The sequence below is a fragment of the Anolis sagrei genome, chromosome 2, assembly GCF_037176765.1.
Source record: "Anolis sagrei isolate rAnoSag1 chromosome 2, rAnoSag1.mat, whole genome shotgun sequence".
Taxonomy (NCBI): domain Eukaryota; kingdom Metazoa; phylum Chordata; class Lepidosauria; order Squamata; family Dactyloidae; genus Anolis; species Anolis sagrei.
This window is the reverse complement of record NC_090022.1, coordinates 70,449,328-70,467,375: the sequence shown is the minus strand read 5'-3', so window position 1 is coordinate 70,467,375 and position 18,048 is coordinate 70,449,328. Positions and strand designations below refer to the sequence as shown.

General features: G+C 39.9%; 1 protein-coding gene across 1 annotated transcript in view; it reads left to right on the top strand.

Annotated features, from left to right (window-relative positions):
• GRM2 (glutamate metabotropic receptor 2) overlaps positions 1-18,048 on the top strand; it is a 135,364-nt gene that overhangs the window by 91,236 nt on the left and 26,080 nt on the right. The window lies entirely within an intron of this gene.

Here is an 18,048-nt window from a genome sequence, read left to right as displayed (position 1 = left end):
GCAAATTCATTACACATGTTCAGTATCTGTTGGCTCCTGGCTTTAGCAGCCTATAATTCCATTTCTATTAGATTTAAAATTTATTACATTTTCTAATCCCACATGTGGACATTCTAAGGCTAACATAATTACCAGATAACTTGATAATATATGAAACTTGCAGGTAATTATTTGCATGCCTCCTAGCTCCGAGGAGATACATTTGAGGAGACATTGTAAAATATGCCACCCAAGAATCACAGCTAACATCATTAATCTAACTGGAAAAAATGTACATGTTTGAGAAGCTTAAGTTAGGGAGAAGGAAATGCAATAGAGGAAGGATCACAACAGGCAGTGCTTTCTAAGCCATCTGCGCTGAGGGACCTGCAATTATTATTTGTTGCTTTTCTGGAAATTGGGTCCAGTATTGATCCATGGACCTCCCACTTTCAGTGGTATTGTTTTAAAAGATTTCTTTTGATGGAAGCACAGTTGCAAAGCAGATACTGCCAGTGCTTTAATTCCATCAGAAGTATCTTCTCACCCCATCTTTAGTTCATGACTATTCCTCATCTGGTCAGAAAACTGATTTTTCTTCAGAAATTGGTTTGTGATGTTATAGTCTTCAATTTCTGTAGTTCCTCAAACCAGGAACAAATAACTACTGTATTTTGACCCTGAGATCTGCCTCTGGTGCTGCAGAGTGACCATGTATACAAGCACATATTCTACTGACAACAGGAACACAGCCTACTTGGACATGGGATCGCTAAATGTTGGCCACAGAGTCTATTTTTCTAGACTATAGTTCCCTGAATCTGCAAAGCAGCATGGCTACTATTCAACAAGTAACTTTCCAAGCTTGGATTAAGATTGCCATTTGTCTCTAACATTCCTCAACAATCTGGAAATAGGGAATAGCATTTTTGCACCCATGATCTGATCAGCTGGCTGCAAGGAAAAGGCAGGGAAAAGACACAGAGATACTGCTGATTTGAGGGGCCTCATGGTTGGCCAAACAGACTGAGATCTTCCTTCATGTGACCACAGGATCACAGGTGGTGCACTCTTTCTCAAAGGTATCTAAGTGGCTGGCTCTAAGCATTAGAGCCAAACTGTAAATGGCACCCAACATGCCACTTGACAAAGCCTTTTATTTCAAGACAATATAGCAAACCTCATCAGGATAACTGTGCAGGGAGGTAGTTAATACTTCCTCACTGCTCCAAGATATCCACCAATGAAGGCCATCTCAGCTTTTATTTGGCTTGTAAAGAAAACACCAACCTGAAACAGAGTGTAACAACGCGGCAATGGGATCAGCATTGCACAGTGGCTGGCATCCTGTTAGCCAGCTATAATGTTACAAACTAGGTTTGCAACCTTGTTTAGTATTTATATTTATGATTATCACGCCATTGCCATGATCGGAAATACCTCAAATACACTTTAAAATCAGGCATTAGTACCAAGAAATGGATTTCTGCTATGCTGGTGAGTGGGGTGCAGAAGGTTGATGCATCTAGACCCTTCCCACCAGTGAGCCATAGTGTGGTATACCACAGTTGATCCTTCCTATTGGTTGTCACATTGCCACTTGCTGGTGGAAGGGGTCTGAGTTGGCATAATCTTTTAGGACCCTACTTACCAGCATTGCAGAACACCATCCTTTAGTACAGTTGCCTGGATTTTGAGGTAGGTTTGGGGAGGTGAATCAGGAGATGGAGTATAGCCATAACATCGTAGCTACGTGTCCAACATGAGATCTCAGCAATAAACAGCTCTGGCTCAGAACAATTCAGAAGCATGATTGACATATTGTTCTAAACATATAAATGGCAACTTACACAACATTTTTTCCAACAGTTTAACATTTTTTTTCTTTCAGAAAATGATCATGTATCTGAGGGAGTGGATGTGCTCCTAGTAGCTGAAGTTCTATTAGTGGACTAACCTTGGCGGGCCTTGTAAATTCTGATGTCATAATGAACACTTTGACATCTCCAGTCTGATTCTGACTGAGACTCGTAGTTAAAGATGAACTGGTCTTAACAGTTACCATTAACTGGCTGGGCTGGACAAGTGTCACTTCTCCGTATGCATGTGCCATGAAAACAGGATCAGGTTCCCTTCTGGGACATATTGTTTATTGGCACTGAGACAGTGAAGGAAGAGCTTGAAAGGATGTTCCCCCGAGCAAGTGAATGCATCTCTCAAAAGACAAGCATATTAATCATTGCCTTCTTCTACAGGTCACTCTGTAGCTATTGGGAGTACATGGCTCAGATTAACATTGTTTACTATTCTTGCCTATGGACAACTTCTCTTGTGATTTACACTACCATCCCCTCTGTTTCCAATGCTAGGTGTTAAAGTCAGTTGTGGTGCAGCCAAAACACACACACAAGATATGATTAGCCTCTGAAGTTTGATGATGTACAAGTGACCCATGGGGAAAACCCTAACTGGGGGCAGAGGCAAGAATCCTAGAGTTGGAAGAGATCTCATGGGCCATCCAGTCCAACCCCCTGCCAAGAAACAGGAAAATTGCATTCAAAGCACCCCTGGCAGATGGCCATCCAGCTTCTGTTTAAAAGCCTCAAAAGAAGAAGCCTCCACATCATCAGAAGTAATGTGATCCTGAGTCAGATTTTTTTTGTGTATGAATGGGTAAAGAGAGCAATGTAAGCAGTAAGGGTCAAAGGAAATTGAAATGGGAGAAACACTGACTGTGATAATTGTATTACAGCTTTAACGGAAAGCCAGGTGATGCCTTCTACCTCACTGGTGTAATGAATCTGTTTTGGCATTTCACACATCTTTTAAAAGGGCTACCCAAGCTGAACATCCTTTTCCTCAAAATTTGTTTGGCAACTTGGTTCATCATTTAAAAGCCAGACTAAAGCCTGGGATGGATTTGCTGCCCCACTGATACAGAAACCCCCATCTGCGCTGAACTGAAATGTAAAATAATTACTAAGACCACCCACAAAACAGCATTGATAATAGCACACCTCTGATGACATTGTGAAACAAAGCCATTTCCATAGGATCAGATTCAGGCTGATGGTCATAAAACTGGCTTGACACCAGTGGGGCATTTGAAATGGATCAAGAAATGTTCTTAGACCACATATGAAATTAAATATGAGACTACGGTATGATGTGATGGCCAAAAAGGCCAATTCAAGTCTAAACTGTATCAATAAGAGTACAATATTTGGATCAAGAGAAGTAGCAGTCCCACTCTATTCTGCTTTGGGCAGATTTCCCCTCGGCCACTGTGTCCAAGTCTGGGGAAGGATAACAAAAAGCTGGAATGTGTTCAGAGAAAGGAGTCTAAGATTAAGACTGAAAACCAAGTCTTATGAGAAAAGATTGCAGAAACTTAGTTTGATTAGCTTGGAGAAGAGACAACGGAGAGGTGGCATGACTGACTTTTTAAAATATCTGATGCCATATAGAAGATGGAGCAAGCTTGTTTTCTTCTGTTCCAAAAAATAGAAAACAAATCATAGACTGAAATGATAAAAAAAAAGATTATACTATGGAAGAAAGTCTTTATTGGAGGAACTGTTTGATAATGAAATAGACTACTTGGGTAGGAATTCTCCTTTAGATGTTTTTAAACAGAGGTTGAATGGGCACATTTCAGGAGTGCTTTAGGTGTGTATTCCTGCAGGGAAAGGGTTTGGATTATATGGCTCTTGAGATCCCTGTTAATACTAAGATTCTAGGAATTGAACTTTTAAAAAAAATCTAACTCTACATCTTCACACTGAAGTCTGCATTCAGAAGGTGCCATCTGAAGGTTCTTGGAGACTTAAATCTACTCTTGCCAGTATTTAAATATCACCATTTCTAATATTACATTCTCTCTCCCTTTCTCAATACACATATGTCTTCCACTTTACAATAACATTCCATGCATCTGATGAAGGGGAGACCACCCTACAAAATGTATGCCATAACACATGGGTGGGTACCATGCAGCCCATCATATCTTGTTGGTCCGCAATTCCTTGAAGGGAAGAATGGAAAGACTCCCAGGGGAAAGGCAGCCCCAAGTTGCCACCAATGAATCAGAAAGAGCCATTTTTTCAGATCCGAAATGAGAACACCCATTCAGCAGTGCACCTGTTTTTAGGAGTTGCTGGAAAACAGATATGGGGGCTTCCGGTATTTAGCAAGCAGAAATGAATAGCAATTCACTCAAAATTCACAAGCATACTCAGCAGGCTAAGTATAATCTAGAAGCCCCACAGCACCAGGTAGAACTTCAGTATCCATTAGTCCAGCTTCTCCATTCTGTCTCACCACAATGCATTTCCCCACTTGCATTTTTGTAACACCTGGCTTAGTTAAAAGATCTATCATGAATTGTATACTGTGAACCTAAGGTTGATTAAAATATATTGCCCTCATAAGAATTTTGGAACTTTTCTTGAGTCTACTTGCCTTTTTCAAGACCTCTGATTTTGGGGTGGCCTCATTTTCCTTGCAAACTAATAGGCATCAAAAGAATTCTCTTAAATGGAACAATAATACCTTAATACAGAATAGAAATGGAATTTGCCTCTGGATAGGTTCCTCTGGAGGAGACAAGTGCCAATTTTATTCTGCATTTTATATCAATTCTGTACTTCCCTGGGGAGAAGCTGTTAACAACTGGTGGATGACAAGAGATAAATACACCTTATTAAACAAGTCGAACTGGCAACTAGCTTTACTTACACAGATTGTTCAAACAAAAGATTTTGTATAGTTTCCCTCCCCAGCTGTTACAAGCACAGTCTTCCTAAGTTACAAACCATAGCAGTGGAAAAAAAATCACAACCTATTAAGAAGGGAGAGAGGACTGCATTATTGCCAAGGTATTAAGGAGGCTGAAGTTTTACATGGAGTTCTGCAAAGTTCCATTCTGCAGGCATTGTAAATTACAACATCACACTTATAATCCAGAAATCAAGCCTGGCAGGTGTGAAAGAATTTTTCCTATTTTCTGCTTCCTCTGTAGTTAAACATGCAGCTTAAGGGCAGATGCCCTTGACATTGCCTGGGGTCTATGGGGAGTCATTGAAGGGCCATTTGCAGTCCCCGCCTGATTTCTTGCTGTTATAGAATATAATTTTCTGCTTAAAATTTATTTCTGCATGTTAATTATGCAGCAAGGCTTTGACACATCCCGAGTTGTGAAGTGCGTTCTGGCTCTCAACTCGGAAGAGCCTATTGGATGGCGAGATTCCTCTCTTGCCTGCCTCTTTTGTAGTCTGTATTTTTAACAACCTCATTAGTGAGGATTTTTCCCCTTTGAAGATAATGAGCATTACTGCAGAGCATCTGGAAGAAGCAGAAAGCCTGAGCCATGGATGGCAGCAACGCCAGCCCTAACTCGGGTGCACATTTCAACGGCTGATGAATTATTTGACTGTTCTTCCGTTTTTCTATCTCTCAGCAGTCTGTGAGAGGCAGAAAGTCAACGGATTAAGCTTCCTCTTTCCAAACTTTGCTTATAGAACTATGGCTTGTGATATAATAGGCTCGAAATAGGCTGGGAATAGGGAAAATAGCAGGCTTCTTCTTGATTGCTTTTGTAACATGAACATCATTATAGCTTGGATTTGTACTACTGGCTTGGTTCCGTTGCGAAATGTAACAGGTGGCTACCATTTTTCTAATTAAAAATTAGCAAATTTTTCTTTGCCTTACCCAGTTCCATCTGTCTAAGTCTGCATTAATATTAAACATTTCTCCAAAAAATTATACTGTTACTCCATATTTACCTGTGTCTGCCAATACAATTTTAGTTGCAGCTCCCAAAAGTTCTGATAATAAGTTTCAGAAATTATTTTTTTCTGCACACCTTGTATACAAGATGGATATATGGGGCCAGACATCAGTCTAGTATAACCCCAATCAGGATATATTCATGGTCTTTGTGTGGATACATGAAAAAATGGATAATAGCAAAATCCATTGAAATGAAGGACTTCCTGCCCAGAAATATCACAAAGTCATGCTGGAGGACCTACAAATTGCCTAGAGAGGACATTTTGTGGGATATGGATATATGAAACCACAAATACTGGTCCTGCACATCAGGGGTTGTACAGGGGTTGCACTACATGCTGGTAACCTCCTGGTTAGACTACTGAAACTGATCGATGTGGAGCAGCTCCTGAAGACTATTCAAGAATGGGAATTAGTTGGAATAAGACGATTAACTGGAGCTGACACTATAACCCCTATTTTCAATGCTGATTTGGAAACCACAAAGGCTTTTGAACCATTTCAAGACCCATTTCAAAATGCAGGCCATAATGTTCTGTGGGTTGGTTGTAGAGAGATTATTCAAGGAAAATAAATCCTATTAGAGCATTTTCCCTAACAACAACAATACCTTAGGAGAAGGAGTTTGCAAGGACCAAAGGGAGGCAGAAAATGGGTTTTAGGAGCCTGAAAAGGAGAAATATTCATTAAAGATATCAATTCTTCTGATAGAACAGCCTGACCCTCACTAAACTATAATGGAAGAGTAAAAATTGTAGGAATTAAAAGTTAACATATTTATTTATTTGTTTATTTATCTATTCAACCATTCGTTTTATTGCATTTATATGCTGCCTTTATCCCAGAGTGGGACCCCAGGCAGCTTTCAAAACAATTAATAATATTAATAATAAAAATTAAAAGCAATTAAAACAGAAGGAATTTCCAGTGAGTGGGAGCAGCCATATTTTCAAGAGAGCCTGTGATCTATGTGAACTTTTCTCCCTGGGATTTAAGGCAGCTATCCTCATTCTTTCCCCTTATCTAAATGCCATAGAGAAGTGAAACCACATTTTTTTCTGATATGGGGATTGTATTGTATATGATTGAACCTATTCTAATGCTTGGGATACGAGGGTTTAATTGCTCTCATATTTAAGCGTTTTGGAAACTTCAACCAGAAATCAGACATGGGAATACAACCCCTGTTTATATTCTGTTGGCCATTCACAAAACCCAGTAGATTACAAATAGGTGAGGAAAAGCATGGGTTGTAACAGATGTCTTCCATCATTTGTGAGAGTGTCTTTTCTGAGAACATGCCAAGTGCTTCAGTTTGATCCCCTGATTGATTTACATCATGTTGCCATCAGCACTTGTATCAAATAGAGGCCTTTTGTAAATCAGAGAAAACCCCTCTTCATCTAGGATTGGAAGGATCTCAGGTAGTGGAAAAAGTAGAGTGGTCTGGGTCTGCAAATCCACTCAACAGGATGCAACGTGTCATTTCAACTCTTCTGCCTAATATAGAAGTCCTGCAGGATCTGACTGCGTTTATATGTCTTTATCTCTGCTCTGTACAGGGAGAGCTTCCCCCACTTCCATGTTTTTAACAAAAACCAGCATATGCTCACCTCCCACACCACCCAAGGAGAAGGGCAAGCATCATTGCGCAATATTCATAGGAGGCAGGGATTTGTTATGAGGTGGTTTCGGAAGAATAAAAGCACACTACCATAACTCTATAAAATATAGCTTCATAACAACTTGAATGACTTTAGACCACAAGGGAAAGGATGACACTGAAAATAATGACCAGGAGCAAACTATTTTAGCCACTATTCATTAACTCTTTGGAAAGATTTAGATCTCAGCTATAACAGGAAGCCTTAAATTTCTTTGCACTAAGCTGCTGGAGAAACACTAAGTGAGAGACATCCCCAGAATTAGAGAGTTATGGTGTTGTCTCTCTAGAACTCCTTTTGCTCTCCCCACTTTGCCCCAGGTCTCCTCTTCTTGACAATGATGCATTCAGCAGATACTTTGTTTCTCTGTTTCTTTCTTTGTTTAGAGTATTTATACTCCACCCTTCAGCCAAAAAGGCTCCTGGGGTTGCTTATAAATGAGTAATGTCTTTCCTGCCTCATGCTTACAATCTGAATAAGACATGACACATAAGAGAAACAGTATGGCAACAATAGAGGTGATTAAGGACATTATTGCATGAGTGCCGAGCCATGCGTTAGCAGCTTCCTGACAACCATTGGAAACACTAGCATGACATTGTCTCAAACTCACTTCAAACCAGTTTGCAAGAGATAGTAAGAGTATCCTTTTAAAGTCACGGGGGACCCCCATTTTTAGCTGGCAAAAAGCACTTTCTTCCAGTATTGGCAGTGGTACAAAAAGTCAAAAGTGCTACAGCAGCAGGTTTGGGAGAATACATATTGTGGGTGTGTCGTGAGTGTCACTTTTCTCTGCTTTACTTTCTTGTCTCCAAGCTGCTGGTCATTTCACTTCTGGCAAGTAGACAGAGAAACCCTTCAACTGCACAGCCATAACGTCCCATTTTCGCTCTGTTCGCTTTCTTTTGAATTTGTTTTACATTCCAGGTAGCTGTGCAGTTTCACAAGTAATTCTTGAAGCAGATGGATATATACATACCGAATATTCCAACATATAAGACTGGGTGTATAAGACGACCCCCAAGTTTTGTTGTTAAAATATAGAGTTAAGACAACTCCCATGCATAAAACTACACCTGCGTATAAGACGACCCCTGACTTTTGAAAAGATTTTCTTGGGTTAAAAAGTAGTCTTATACACCAGAATATACTGTATATATTTTGCATAAGCATTCCCATACAGTTTGCAAGACTTCTGATTTTTTCCCTTCAAGATCCTGCAGCCCAAAACAAGGTTGGACACTCATAAGTACACCTCCCCTTTGCAGAATCCACGACTGAGGAAAGGTGTTGGGTGGTACAGTATGTGTTTATTCAGAAAATCTGGAAGTGATTTCTCCAGCTTCATTTCTCATGCTGGAGAAATGAAGGGATACTAACAGTAGATCAGTGGTCATTGAAATCAATGGAAATCATGAATATGGATAGATTGACTTACCTGATGATGATGCACCAAGGAAGAAAAAAAGCTCAAATAGATTGGCGAATAGTGAAATAATATTTTTTAAAGGAAAAGATGAAGATACTGATATAAATAAGAATGATAGATTTTGTGTGTGTGTGTATATATAAAGAAATTGCTGTTTAGGATAAGTAGTTGCGGGGGGGGGGGGGAGGGAAAAGAGAAGTAAATTAAGGTTTAAACATAACAGTTGACTATATTGTGAGACCATCACAAAGAAGTAGATAGAAGTCAAATTGTGTGTACACACACACACCATATTTTCTGGCGTATAAAATGACTGGGCATATAAGACGACCCCCAACTTTTAAAATACAGAGTTTGGGATATACCCGCCCTATAAGATGACACCCAGCGTATAAGACGGCCCCCTAACTTTTGAGAAGCTTTTCCTGGGTTAAAAGGTAGTCTTATATGCTAGAAAATACAGTGTGTGTGTGTATACACACACATACACACACACATTTTATTTTTTATTTTTTATTTTTCTTTCCTCTTTTTTTTCTTTCTTCTTCTTGTTTTCTTTCTTTTTTCAGAACATAGTTCGTAACTGGATCTGTATAACTATGACTTTAATAAAAATTTATTGCAAAAAATAAATAAATCTGGAAGTGATTTATCATGCAACTGTAAACATGCTCAGTGACAAAGCCACAAAAGAATAGTTAGAAATGAAATGAAATGAAAGCATTGGCAATCTGGAGCAATGTGTAGGTTTGGAGAAGTTACATTGAGCTGATGTGATCAACGTTTTGCTCAAAGTGTGAGCAACTTTTTGAAAGCATTTTCACCTAGAGTGTACGATAGGGCAAGCGGCTATACTAGAATGTTCTGGCTCTCTGCAAGGATGGGTTTGCAATGCAGGAACACAATTTTAAGATCTTATACGGTAATGTGCTATGTCTAGCAGATGCTAATTGCTCTTCTCTTATTCAGAAGCAATGGTGTCTGCCCCATGGAAGGAGGGGCTCTTTTCAGCTGCTGAGCCAAGGCATGACACAGCTGTGTCTGGCTGCTCTTCTCTCCCTCCAAGGCCAGAGCAATGGCAGGTGCAGATGGCCACATCAGTTCATCTTTGTGTGTCACTTGTTGGATGTCTGCCTGGTACATCTCTGAAAAGACACAGAGGTCATACAATTTGCCAATTTGTTGTGAATAAAAACAGTAAGCATTTTTAAAAAGAAAAGTGTGTTATGATTTAGATTAGGTGCATTTCTTGTTTTGGGCCAGAGAGCTTGGTTCTATATATATAACTCCTAGAATATTAAGTAGTTTTTTTTTGAGGGGAGGGATATCTATTAGGGCTGGGCGGTTTCGTTCATTAATTTTGTAATTCGTTAATTATTTGTTATTTTTAACAATTACAAAATGATTTCAAAACTTATTTTCAAACCCGGAAGTGTTTTTAAATAACGGAACGGCATCCTCCATCTTTTTTACGAGCTTCCGCCCGTTTCGGAAATGACGTTTAAGGATGGAGGATGCTGGGTGCGCCAGGAGCCAATCCGGCGCTTCCAAGCACCGTGGCTCCTTCTGATTGGGCGGGCTGCCCTTTAAAAGCGGCTCCACGTGGCCGCATTTCTCATTCTGGGCTGAGGCGAGGAGCCGGGAGGAGCGGGTTGGGACGCTTTAGCGTTGCTGGCTGCTGCTTGGGACTAGGGAGGACTAGTGAGGAGGCTGCTGCTTGGGACTAGCGAGGAGGGTGGGAGAGAGCAGGAGGCATTGCTTGCTGTGTGTGTGTGTTTCAAGTTGTTGTTCAGGGCTAGCATTTTGTTAATTTTCTTTTTCTGCTAAATATTTCTTTTTTTTATTAAAAAAATAAAAAAAATATTCCAAAAAAAAAGAAAAAAACCATTTCTCTTTGGTGGTGAAACACAAGTGGTTTCACCCATTTGTTGTGGCTGTTTTTGCCCCACTTCAGGGCTAGCATTTTGTTAATTTTCTTTTTCTGCTAATATTTCTTTTATTATTAAAAAAAATTAAAAAATATTCCAAAAAAAAAGGAAAAAAAAACATTTCTCTTTGGTGGTGAAACACAAGCTGTTTATATTATTTATTATTAATATTTATTATTATTATTTATAAATTATTATTATTTATTATTATTTATATTTATTTAAATTTTATTATTATATTATTGTTTATTTCATTATATTATTTGACTCAGTTTTGGCTACTTTATCTTATTACTTTTTTATTTAATATCTTAATATCTTGTTCTATTTGATTATTTTATGTGATTTATTTTATGAAATGATTTTGTTTATAGAGCATTTAGCATTGCGCAATCGCGTCCGCCATTTTAACGAATCGATTCGTTAATAATAACAAAATTTCGTAAATACCAAACTTTTTAAAAGGAAAATTTTGTAATTATTTTAAATAACAAAACGCAAAAACCCCCAAAAAACGAATCGATTTTAGAAACAAATTTTTCCGTTGTTACCCAGGCCTAATATCTATTACATGTACAGGAAGCATAGTACATATTCATTTAGCTTATTCATCAAGGTTTTCCCCCCAAGTTCCTAATTCTGTGCATTTAACAGCAGTTTGTTTTGCAGATACTTTAAACTAACAGGTGACAACTTTTTAAAACATGCATCTTCTAATTTCTTCAACTCAAACCACTGTTGATTATGGAATGATCAACTGGCCGCTCAAGTCATTTATCTCTCTTTAGACTTCTTGAGATTAAAAAAATGGCATTTTTAAAGGACCTCTCCCTTTCTTTGTCTCCATCCCACAAGTACTCTGATTCTCAACATGTTATATATCCTTCTTTCTGAGCTCTATATGTATTGTATTATATATATATTTTAAATAGCTCTTGTCTGAGATTATTGCAACCCTCAGGTTGAACCATTCTTCATAAAGCAGTTTAGCTAGACTGCTCAAATAGTCACTCGAGTCCTTTAAAGGCTGGTTTCTTTCTTCTTCTTTTTTCATTTAAGGCACCAGAATCAATGTTGTCATCACTTGAAATAAACATTTCTAGTTCATGAGAGCCAGTATGCCAATGCAGTACTTTGCATGACAGATGGAGATTGGAGATGTTCAAATTCAAATCTCTGTTGATCATTAAGCTCAGTTGACTTTGGCCCCAGTTGTTAAACCTCAATCTGACTGGCCTTACAGGCTGTTTGGTGATATAAAATGGAGTGGGGTAAATATTATTCATCGTATTTATTTATTTATTTATTTCTATCCCACTTTTCTCCTGAATTGGGAATCAAAGCGGCGCACAACATGTGAACAAGCATTACACAACATACAAAATAATTTGCTAAACACAACATCTCTAATAGAGAAAATTATAGCATATAAAATTATATTTTAAAACCATGGCATACATTATAAATAAACTGACAGAAACACTGTTTAAGTATCCCAAGTTAAAACCCCATCTAAAACCCATTCCTTTGGTCCTAGTCAAGTCCATTATCAAATCCATTGCCCGAAGATCTACTTTATACTTAGCACACTGCATACGAAGATCTGATGTTTGTCATGATAATGATCTTCTTCAGGGAAGGTCTGCTTCCATAGGAAGGTTTTAGCTTGGTTTCTAAATGAAAGCCCAGAGGGAGTCATTCTAACCTTTATAGGAAGGGGGTTCCAGAGCCGTGGGGCCACCACGAAAAGGCCTTCTCTCTCGTTCCCACCAATCACACTTGAGACAATGTTGGACCGAGAGTAGGGCCTCTCCTGAGGACTTCAGGGCTCGTGGGAGTTCATAGGAGGAAATGCACTTAGCTAAGTATCCTGAGGAAGAGCATGATTACAATAATAACAAAATGCAGGAGCATCCCTTATCTAAAATGCTTGTGACCATTCTTTTATCCCATTCTTTCTCTGTCTCTTGTCTTCTGTTGTCTTGATGCTCTCCCTGTGTCCTTTATCCTGTTTCTCTTTTATTTCCCAACTTTAGTTTTAATGAAAAAAAATTGCCTTTCCCTTCTTTATCCATCCCTTCTGGTAAATTGCAGTTACAGGAAGATAATAGCGTGTTTTGTTGGAACTTATCAGATGTATTTTATGTTGTTGCTTTGCATTTCAATTGTTAGTAGAGTATCTCTTCACATTGATGGAGGAAACCCATCAATGGCTCCTGTTATCACTATTGTTCCAATTTTGTCTCTCGTGTGATGAGTCCCTTCCGCTGCAGTTGCGATATTCTGGCATTCATGTGGCAGGAGTGGGCATGATTCTCCCCCTCCCCCCCCCCTCACTATTTCCAAGAAAGGTGAGGTTGCTTTTGAAATTTAAACATGTGCAAAAGCTACATAGGCCATGCACGGGCAGGAAGGCAGGGTTTACTAAGCAGTGTAGAAAAATGGTACCGGACCATGCATCACCAAAGCACAATTTCAGAGAACAACAATACCTATTGTTTCAATACTGGCATGTTTCCATTTGTTTCAACTGCATGAATACTGTGAGACAACAAGTTGGTGTGATCCAAGAGGTTTTCCCACCAGTGTTATAGAACGGAGGCCAATAGTCTCATCTGTTCCTGCAGAATTCTGGGAAATGTAGTTTAGGGAAGCTGAAGACCACTCTAGCTGAGAATTCCAAAGGCTCCACCTTGAACTACATTTCCCAGAATTCTGCAGGAGCAACTCACATGATAGCTTCCATTTTATGACGCTGGTGGCAAAATGTCCAAAGTCCTTTGTCTTATCCCCTGGTTTTTAAAAACCCCACTTCTCCTAGCCTCATTCATGATCTTCCTTCTCTAGTTTTATTTTTATTTATTTATTTATTACTGCGCTTGTATACCGCTGTTTCTCAGCCTACATTGGCGACTCAACGCGGTTTACAACACTACAATAATCAACAATATTCAATATAAAAAGCATAAAAACACATACATAATATACAATATTGGGCCACCAATATCGAACCAATGCATCTCTTAACTAAAAACGCAGTCCAATTTCATCGTCTGTGATTACCAGTCCTTGATCATCAGATTCATTGCACCGAGTTAACCGAATGCTTGTTCGAACATCCATGTCTTCAGTCTTTTTCGAAACACCATCAGTGAGGGGGCTGATCTTACCTCTATGGGGAGGGCGTTCCAAAGCCGAGGGGCCACCACAGAAAAGGCCCTGTCTCTCGTCCCCGCCAGCCGCACTTGTGAAGCAGGCGGGATAGAGAGCAGGGCCTCCCCAGAAGATCTTAGGGTCCTGGTGGGCTGATAGGCCGAGATACGTTCGGATAGATAAGTTGGGCCAGAACCGTTTAGGGCTTTAAAGGCCAACGCCAGCACTTTGAATTGGGCCTGGTAGCAAATCGGCAGCCAATGGAGCTGGTGCAGCAGAGGAGTTGTATGCTCCCTGCGCCCCGCTCCTGTTAGTAACATGGCTGCCGCCCGTTGGACTAATTGGAGCTTCCGAGCCGTCTTCAAAGGCAACCCCACGTAGAGAGCGTTGCAGTAGTCAAGACGGGATGTAACCAGAGCGTGGACTACCGTGGCCAAGTCAGACTTCCCAAGGTATGGTCGCAGTTGGCGCACAAGTTTTAATTGTGCGAATGCTCCCCTGGTCACCGCCGAAACCTGGGGTTCCAGGCTCAGCGATGAGTCCAGGATCACACCCAAACTGCGAACCTGCGTCTTCAGGGGGAGTGCGACCCCATCTAACACAGGCTGTAACCCTATACCCTGTTCGGCCTTGCGACTAACCAGGAGTACCTCTGTCTTGTCTAGTTTTCTCTCTCTAACTCTTTTTCCTTTTCCCTCACCATCAGTCCATTGAGGTATTATTCTAAATCTAAGCCCATCGCCACTGCTGCCCAGGGCTGATGCAATATAAAAGCTCAGGAATCATGCATTTGGTGTTCTGCATAGTACTTTGCACAAATGGCATGTGACCATGTGAATGGGCACAACACCTCTCTCACCTGTCCCTTTCTCCTCTTGCTCCTGTCTCTTTGACATGGTGATGCTGTGCTGGTGCAGTATAGATCCAAACATGTTTACACTGAACTGGGGCCACTAAGTAGTGATGGGTTTTCAATCCTAAAATTTAAGTTGGCAACCCTGACATGATTTTTAAAGCTCAAAATATTTCAAACTAATTGACATTTTCATTCAACGATATATTTCACTGTTCTTTTTTCACTTTGAGACACTTGGGAATGCATATTTTCTGTACAAAAACATAGTGGTAACCTCTCCCCCAAAAGTCCTCAAATGAGAAAAGCTCACAACAATTGACCATTTTCCTGATGCGGTATCTCTGTGTTTTCTAGAAAACATCCTTTCCTTTAAAGACAAAAATCATTTGCAAAGTTTTTTTTTACATTTCAGTTTCACACTACTCTGACAAAATATGTGTTCCTCATAAATAAATGCACGAGAGGCATAGTTCCAAAACAGAGAAGGTCTAGCCTATGCCCTCCCTAATTTGTAGCACTGGCATTGCTGGGAGTCGGAACTGGTACTGCCAGATAGTTTGCCTTGAACACTAAGAGGCAGATTTCTATAAATGTTTATTTTGTTGCAAAGCACTGTCTTTGAGCAATTTTCTGTAAATGTGATGGACATTTGTACCAACTGTGACACAGATAGCTAGGAAGAAAGCCAATAAGGATACTTTATCCATGTGTTTATTAAGACTGCTTATGCAATCCTAGGAGGAATTGTGTCTCTCCGACAATCAATACTGACACGATTCCATTTGCCAGGAAAAGGGGTTTTATAAATCAAAACTCATACTGACAATCTAGATAGGCTTGCTGTTGTGCTGTTCCCAATTATACAAAGTCTGTTGCTTGAACTAATGGTCAGTGTGGCTCATTGAATGCAACACATAATGACTCTGGTTTATTTTCCCAATGCAATTGCATGGTCTGATTTAGCCTAGTAACAAACAAAAAGCTAACTATGCCATTAAGGATGTAGGTCAAAACATATAGAGAAGCTGTGCATAAGAATATTTGTGATGCTGTTATCTGCTACAACATCATTCCATCTTGCCATTTTAACAAGTGCAATCTACCTCCTACTGAGATCAGTGGTAACATACCTATTGATTTGATTTGGATTAAACTCCTGGGTTTTAGCCATTACAGCTGCCAGGAAAAACTTCCAGAATGTCATCCAAATGTATACGTTGACATCTGCCTGTATGAAACTGCAAGAAGCTTGTCATAACAGTGCCCATTAAATGCCCTATTCAGCACAGCAAGAGGTTAATTTCAATGGTCTAGGAAGATAATTTAAGGTCATTTCTACACTGCAGGGTATCTTTACTGCATTTTATGTGGTTCAGAAATCTGGTGCCCACTGAACATGTGTCGGCTGCTCTATGTGTGCTTCTCACGCTAACAGACATTTCACATGGCAACATCCCACCAACATTTCTAGAGAGCTTTTCAGTGCATATGATACAGTTCAAGTGCATGTCACAGACATCTCAAAGTAGCACTTGTGTGCCATAAACAATTAGTCCAGACGAGGCTAATTGATGGCAGCACTGCTGTCCTTTGTTAACCTAATGCCTTATGTAAGAAAGTAACATGGGTTACACATCCAATTAAGATTGTGTTGTCAACAGCAAAGCATCTTTGAAACATATGCTTTGAATATTAGATTTGCAGTATGCCCCCCCCCCCCCCCCACTCTCCCATTTGTACAAATACTTTGCAAAAATTTAGGATCCGGAAGAGAATTTGACTCTCTCCAAATGTGAGCTGTATGTTTTTGAATATCAATACTCTAGTCTTCACACAAAAAAAAATTCAAGCATGAATCTATTTGTTTGTTTATTTATAACCTACTTTTCTCTGAGTATGGGAGACAAGTCTTCAGTGGTCATGTGAAGCCGCAAGTGATTGTTAGGCAATAGTACCAGTGCCTTGCGATTTGTTTTCTCTTTCCATTTTATGAAACCAGATGTACTTAAAGATTAAGATCAGGTAGAAATTCCAGGCAACAAGCTGTACATTGTACCAACCATGGCTTGAGAATGGTATGATAGAAAAGCTATTATTTTAAGCTTCTAGGCTACTTTTATTTTCCTTCTGTTTAGCCTTATGGCTGAATGTTGTCTTTCACATCACCATGGTATTGCAGTATCTAAAAGAAGAACAATGCTCACAGTATTTTTCAGTTCAAACATCATACAGACACTTCAAACTGTGATTTCTGTTTCTGGGTTATTGGTTGATTGCAAATCACTAGTATCAGCTCAAACATAATATTAAACTACTCCCATGTTTCCTTCACTGTGATTTGAGAAGTCTCAATTGAATCTTAAGAATTTAATTGCTTAAATTGGGGTCTAAAATTAATACATGCCCCTGATTTAGAAGCCAACATATAACTCTTCTTAGATATTTAAACCATCGGTTACATCCAGATTGGACAACTGCAACACACTCTATGTGGGGCTGTCCTTGAAGACAGCCCAGAAATTTCGACTGGTACAATGGGTGGCAGCCAGGCAACTGGAGCAAATGGTAGGGAGCATACAATGTCCCTATTAAAACAGCTTCATTGGCTGCCAATAAGTTACCGAGCCAAATCCAAGGTGCAGGTTATAACCTATAAACCCCTAAATGGTTCAGGCTCTACCTATCTTCGTGATCGCATCTTCTTCTATGGACCAGTGGAAACTCTAAGATCTTCCAGGGAGGCCCTTCTCTCGCTCCCACCACAGTCACAAGTATGACTGGTGGGAACGAGAGAGAGGGCCTTCTCAGTGGTGGCCCCCCACCTCTGGAACTCCCTTCCAAGGGAAATAAGACAGGCCCCATCCCTCTCCTCTTTTCGTAAGATGTGGTGGTTTCACAAGGTCTTTGAAAATGACTAGTGCCAGCCCAGCCCCTGGACACTATTAGAATCTGGCCTCGCACTCTCATCTTCTATCCTGGACAGTCCCCCAATAGGCTCTGGAACTGAGCAGCCACAGGCCCCACTTTTACTATGGTTGGGACCGGTTATTGCACCTTACCCATACACCCCATGTCCTGTTCTTACACTAGTCTTGATCTGGCCTTTTTAATTTACCTAGGCCCATTTTTGAAATTCTTGCCCTAACAGTAATTTTTGCACAAAGAATTGGGTGGGATTGGTTTTTAATGTATTTGTGTTGTTTTGATCATTCTACGCTTATATTTTGCGTACTCTGTATGTTGGTG